Raw genomic sequence first — 7,500 nt, forward strand, 5'->3', positions numbered from 1 at the left:
ATGTGAGCATTCATGGCAACCAGCGAGGCCAGCAGGTGAGGGCTGCCTCAGCCTTTAGGTCAACACAGAGACGGGTTGCCAGGTCTGGCTGCGTTGCCAGGCTGAATCGGTGTCTGTCCACACGGCTCTCGTCAGTCTCCCTGACGGCCGGCTGCACTCGGAGCAGCCGGAGACGCTGAGGACCGGCTTTCATGCCTAAGTGCCGCAGTGCGGCGGCGGTCTGGTGACAGGACTTGACTGGACATCATTAGCATCTTAGCGGCGCTGAAACCAAAAGCAAACAGTGTGAATGTCTGAGGCTCCGTCACGTCAGCACATCGTGTGGAAAGTGATCAAGTTGTGAGCTTTTGTCTCCTTTCAGGAAGTCCTGATCTGGTTTTCTCTGAGCTTATACTTTTAATGCCATTAGCATTTTCTAACACGCCTGTTCTACATGTGTTTGGACCTAAACAGTGAAACCGGATTATTGAAATGAATTGATGGATCTCACACCGATGAAGACGAGGGCATTGCCGCGGTACATCTTCAGCGTGGTCAGGAATGCTCCACACAAACTCTTCTTCTTCTTTCACACGACCTCACATTAGAGGTGAAACGAGAGATTCAGGAAGATGTTCAACTGCCGTCGTGTCAAATGTCAAATTTCAGTCTCTTTGGTCACACTTTCATATGTGAGCCCTGTTCCTAATCCAAACATATTGTTCATACAAAACTAACTTTTGGAGTAAAATGCTTCCTGTGGCGGCGGCATCATCATCTTCATCATCTTCATCATCATCTTCTTCTTCTTCTTCTTCTTCTTCTTCTTCTTCTTCTTCTTCATGCTCCTCCTCTGTTTGTTCACCTGCCGGTCGGTCCAGCCTGAGAGGCGACCGCTGACCTCCTGACCTGCAGCGTCACACGCCGTCTCCTCTGGACCAGCAGAAGTGTGCGCGTGTGCGTGTGTGCGTGTGTGCGCGTGTGTGTGTGTGTGTGTGTGTGTGTGTGTCAACACTCGGTGACTGTCGTCGTCGTCCGGCCACTGAACCCTGCAGCCGTTCATCAGAGGAGGAAGGTAAATAATGACGGATGTTAATAGATGGATAATGTGGTGACTCTCCCTGAGCGAGCGAGCGAGCGAGCGAGCGAGCGAGCGCGCGCGCACACACACACACACACACACACACACACACACACACACAAAGAGAAGCTATAAAGGGCGTTTGGCTGTCTCTGTGATCATTTCCATGTCGACTCGTTCAGGAACCACAAACAGTTTAAATGAATAACTTTCATCTTGTTTTATTCTTCTAACTGGAACTCAGTTTCTTCTTCTTTGTTCTTCTTGTTCGTCTCTTTCAGCTCCGTGAGAGGACGATGATGTTTAACGGCCACTAAATACAAACACCGATTTATAAAATATTAATGATTATTAATATTTTATAAATCGGCTGTGATGCATTTGAAACCAAGAAAACATGAAACCAAGCCTTCATGCTTAGAGAATACGCTCCATGTTTGAATCTAGCTCCTCCTCCTCCTCCTCCTCCTCATCATCATCATCATCACCACATCCATAAAGATACAGCAGGTTTATCTTCACACTCATACATTTAAACACCCGCGGCTCTCACACACGTTCCCTGAAGTCTCCAGAGGCCAATTAAGAGTCTACCTACCTTAGGGGCTTTTACCCCCCTTACACACACACACACACACACACAGACACACACAGACACACACACGCACACACACACACACAGACACACACAGACACACACACGCACACACACACACACACACACACACACACACACACACACCCCTCCCGCTCAGAGACCCTTTGACCCCTGACACACGACCTCTGTGCTGAATGAGTACACACAGCGGCGTCAGAGCGAGACCGCTGGCCATTCCTGCTCCACCACGACACACACACACACACACACACACACACACACACACACACACACACCCAGACACACACACTCTCTAGGAGGTGAAGGGCTAGTTGTGATGAGGAGCAGCTCTGTTCCTTTAGTTCCTAACAAAGTTATTGTCAAACCTGAGTGACGCAGACAGAATGAAGCTGAAGAGAAGATGAAAAACTTACATTTCATAATTTATCATCAAAAGAAATAAACCAGGGAAGAAGATGAAGAAGTAAAAAACACAAAGACACACACGCAGGAGTACATTGTGTAAACCAGAGAAATACACGGGACGACGACATGGGACAGTTGTGTGTGTGTGTGTGTGTGTGTGTGTGTGTGTGTGTGTGTGTCCAGGAGACGAGCTGGTCAGTGTCGAGGTCGTGAGGATCAGAGGCAGCTGAGCTGAGCTCCTCCTGAAAGACGAGCAGTAATACGGATCATCCCGGTGTAATTCCTGCTGCTGTCACACAAAGAGACGGAGACGAGAGACAGGAGACAAGAGACAGGAGGCGACAGCAGAGAGGCGACAGCAGAGAGGCGACAGCAGAGAGGCGACAGCAGAGAGGCGACAGCAGAGCTTCTGGGAGGCGGACGTCTGGTGGTCCGACCACCAGGTCGCCATGCCGACAACACACACGCACACGTAGAAACACACACAGCAAACAAACTGCTGCAACAGTCCGGAGCCCTCTTGCCCTCTTTCTTGCCCTCTTGCCCTCTTTCTTGCCCTCTTGCCCTCTTTCTTGCCTCTTTCTTGCCTCCGTATTCTAATCCGGCGCCTCGGCTTCGCTTTGTGCTGCCGTGTCCAAACACGGCAGCAGATCAGAGGTCACGGCTGCTGACCTTGAAGCCGCTGAATGGCTGGACGAGGGGTGGAAGGGTGGAGGGGCGAGGGTGGAGGGGCGCAGGCCGGGACTCCGCCCCTCCACCCTCGCCCCTCCACCCTCCATGGCGGGTCCGGTTCCTCATCGGCTCACAGGCCAGTTGAAGGCCGGAGAGCTGCTGTTGTCCAGCTGCTGGGTCAGACCATCGACACCTCCTGGAGGCCAGCACCTCCTTCATGCCAGCACCTCCTTCATGGTCCAGGCCTCCATGGCCTCCTGGCTGCGTGCTGGGCGCTTCAGGAGTGGAAGATGCCAACAGATGTGAAGACAAGAGGAGCTTTAACTTTGTAGGTTTCCTTTTCGCAGGAAGTGCTCCCATCTTCCTCTTCCTTCTTCCTCTTCCACACGCACGCACGCACGCACGCACGCACGCACGCACGCACACACACACACACACACACACACACACACACACACACACACACACACACTTCACACAGACCCCACTTGTTGACTCTGGACTCAATTAGCGAGTGATAAAAAGACATTACCAGGGTTTCAGAGACGGACACACACACACACACACACACAGTAATTCTATTGCAACGCTGCAGGATCATTTCATCCAGCTTCCTTTGCTAACTGCATGCAGTGATCACATGTTGAACCGATCAATGAAGCAGATGAAGCCTCTCAGACGCATGGATGACGACCTTCATGACGCTGACGCGCTCTACACTACACACACTACACACACTACACACTCTACAGGTTGTGCTGGACACGTTCATCGGGCTGTGAACAGAGAGCTGATGCTCTCATGCAGCTCAGGAATATGAAACTGTGTTGGATCTTCACAACGTCAGTTCATTTTATTTTATTAATGTGACTGTGAACGTTGGAGTTTCTTTAAAGCGTGTGATATCTTCTGACTGCTTGTATTTCTTGCCCCGTTAGACTTAATTTTTCATCAGTGTTGTCATACACACATGAACATGCACAACAGTGTCATTGTGATCTATAGAAACAATGAGTTGCGTGAAACTGTAACTGCTCTTTATTAAAACTCTACGACTGGAACTCATCGCAGTTGTTAAGTCTTTGGTAAAAGACAGGAGACGCTGCAGTGACTTAAGGGGACTCCACCTAAGTGGAGGTTTTAATGAAGTGAAGACAAGTCCTCATCCAACATGCGCTCACTCGACATGCGACATCCCAGAATCCTTAGCTCTCGTGGCCTCACAGGCTAATAGGACCTGCCAATGCGGTTGTCTCTTTTTCTGCTCAAAGCCAAGAGAAAGGAGAAGCAATTAAAAGTGCCCACAGCGAGCCGGGCCTGGGCCCCGGGAGGCTGCAGCGGGCCGGACGTTTAATCATCATGTGACCTGGTGGCTGGTTCTGATAAATGGGCCTGGAGAGAGAAAGCGCCGGCCGGTCATTAATCTGCAGTCAGATGGGGACGAGCACACACGGGCGCCACCAAGTTAATTGGCCACTTATTTTATCACGAGCAGGAGGCTGAGCGAGATGGAGATGGATGTTTCTTGGTTGATCCATAATTCGGTCCTCCGGGGTGCTAATACAAGCTAAACAAATAGAACAGGGGGAGGAGGAGGAGGAGAGGAGGAGGAGGAGAGGCGTTGTGTCTCTGAGGCCTGAGGCCACACTTCCACGGGTCAAGAAAATACCATCAGAAGCAGCTTGAAGAGGCCGGAGTGACTTGACCTCCAGAGCAGAATTAGCTTTCTGCTCCTCCTTGACAGACGTTCCACTCTTTAGCTCTTTTATGGAGTAAGAAGAAGTCATTATGATGGATGATGGAAGGAGCATTGTAGACTTCCTTCCCATCACTATGTCACAAGGAAAAAATGCTGATTTATAAGAATGTGCTCAGGCTTGTTATCTGTCTTATCTCTTCAGCTCCCACATGTTCTCCACGCCCGGCTGTCCAATCAGCTCGCAGCGAGGGTCAGCAGCCGTCCAGGTGGCTGCCGCCTGATGGATGATGGGACCAGGAGGGGCTGAGCCGGTTGTGATAAGGACTCCATCTTGACAGCGCTTCCTCTCCGAGCTGGAGCTCAGCGCTCACTGTGGACGGAGAGAGATGGATGAGGAGCGGACATGAAACAAGGCTCCACCCGTCTGGTGAGTCACCGCTCCACCCGCTGACCTGGAGTCTGACCACCAGAGCGGCACCAGGTGGCACCGGCTCGCCATCTGTAGGTCTGTCTGCAGGTCTGTCTGAAGGTCTGCAGGTCTGTCTTCAGGTCTGTCTGAAGGTCTGCAGGTCTGTCTGCAGGTCTGTCTAACGGTCTGCAGGTCTGTCTGCAGGTCTGTCTGTCTGCAGGTTTGTCTGAAGGTCTGCAGGTCTGTCTGTCTGCAGGTCTGTCTGAAGGTCTGCAGGTCTGTCTGTCTGCAGGTCTGTCTGAAGGTCTGCAGGTCTGTCTGAAGGTCTGCAGGTCTGTCTGTCTGCAGGTCTGTCTGAAGGTCTGCAGGTCTGTCTGTAGGTCCATTTGGTCCAGACAGGAAGAGAAGAACTTTCTGAATGATTGACAGTAAACAGACGTTCTTGGTTCCAGGATTCGTCCTCATGACTCTGAAGATGTTTCATCAGCAGTTTGACGTTTGTGTTTTTGAGTGAAATATCTGTTGGATGGAGTTCCATTAAATATGATACATAAATGACCAACTCTGGATTAAATGCGATCATTTCAAAAGGTTTGCATATGAAAACCTTTGCTAAACATTACCTGCCATTGTGAGCACGTTAGCATGCTGATGTTAGCATGTAGTTCAAACCCTTTAGTTGTGGCTGATAGCCTCACAGCGTGGATAGCATGGCTACAGACGTATGAGCTACTGCACAAATGCTCACTGACGCTTTGTAGGTGATGTTTTCTGAGGGGGAAAATCACAAATTTCTCCACAGAGATGTTACTAAAGTGTAATGACGTCACATTTTAGATCACTTTCTGAACTGAGGGTTCAGTGTCTTGCTCAACGGCACTTTGACATGCGGAGATCGAACTGGCATGACATTGGTGCATAAAATTCCCACACTGCAAAAACTGGATAACCCGAACCCACACACAGGTAGAGCGGCTGACCTGAGCCAACACACAGGTAGAGCGGCCGACCTGAGCCAACACACAGGTAGAGCGGCCGACCTGAGCCAACACACAGGTAGAGCGACCGACCTGAGCCATCACACAGGTAGAGCGACCGACCTGAGCCATCACACAGGTAGAGCGGCCGACCTGAGCCATCACACAGGTAGAGCGGCCGGCCTGAGCCATCACACAGGTAGAGCGACCGACCTGAGCCATCACACAGGTAGAGCGGCCGACCTGAGCCATCACACAGGTAGAGCGGCCGGCCTGAGCCATCACACAGGTAGAGCGACCGACCTGAGCCAACACACAGGTAGAGCGACCGACCTGAGCCAACACAGGTAGAGCGGCCGACCTGAGCCATCACACAGGTAGAGCGACCGACCTGAGCCATCACACAGGTAGAGCGGCCGGCCTGAGCCATCACACAGGTAGAGCGGCCGACCTGAGCCATCACACAGGTAGAGCGACCGACCTGAGCCAACACAGGTAGAGCGGCCGACCTGAGCCAACACACAGGTAGAGCGACCGACCTGAGCCAACACAGGTAGAGCGGCCGACCTGAGCCAACACAGGTAGAGCGGCCGACCTGAGCCATCACACAGGTAGAGCGGCCGACCTGAGCCATCACACGGGTAGAGCGGCCGACCTGAGCCATCACACAGGTAGAGCGGCCGACCTGAGCCAACACACAGGTAGAGCGGCCGACCTGAGCCAACACACAGGTAGAGCGGCCGACCTGAGCCATCACACGGGTAGAGCGGCCGACCTGAGCCAACACACGGGTAGAGCGGCCGACCTGAGCCATCACACAGGTAGAGCGACCGACCTGAGCCATCACACAGGTAGAGCGGCCGACCTGAGCCAACACACAGGTAGAGCGACCGACCTGAGCCAACACACGGGTAGAGCGGCCGACCTGAGCCAACCCCCTGAGAGACACATCAGGGACTCGACACGCCGCCTCACTGGAGGTCCTGAGGGGATCCCCACATCTCGTGTGTGTGTGTGTGTGTGTGTGTGTGTGTGTGTGTGTGTGTGTGTGTGTGTGTGTGTGTGTGTGTGTGTGAGAGAGAGAGATACTGTTGCTTGTGGACTCTTAAGGGAATCACCATCTGGACTGGCTCTGGGTGTTAGTTCTGCATCACGCCTTGCTGGATGTGCAGAATTGGGTTGAACAGCAAGAGTCGGATCAATATGATAAATTGGGGCGTCGCTGCTCTGTGCAAACTAATTCCAGCTAATTGGGTCTTTTCACACATTTCTCCAGAGCAGATTTCCTCCCTAATGAGCGCGACTGCTTTCACTCTCTGACCCGCGGCAGCAGCAGGAGCCCGACCCGCCCGGCCGCTGGCGGTCGGCACTGAGCTTCAGCTCCATGAGCCTCCTGCGCTCTGCAGGAGACTTCTGAGCTCGGCCTGACCCCCGGCAGGGGAGAGGGTCAGGCTGCAGAGTCAACATCTCTGGATCGGCCTCGTCTCCAGCACGGTGGCCTCTAACCACCGGCCTCTGCTGCCCTGACCCCGCTCAGGCCTGCCGGTCCCCTGCGGTGAGTCAGGGGTCAGTCTCCTGGTGGGCTTTTGTAGCCGCGCTGACCAACGATAAAAGAGCTGGTGGTCAAGCCGAGGAGCGCCGGCGGCGAGCGATCGCCGC

Source organism: Clinocottus analis, unplaced genomic scaffold (assembly GCF_023055335.1).
Source record: "Clinocottus analis isolate CAN_PGR_092001 unplaced genomic scaffold, fCliAna1.0.p SCAF_62, whole genome shotgun sequence".
In the NCBI taxonomy this organism is placed as follows: domain Eukaryota; kingdom Metazoa; phylum Chordata; class Actinopteri; order Perciformes; family Cottidae; genus Clinocottus; species Clinocottus analis.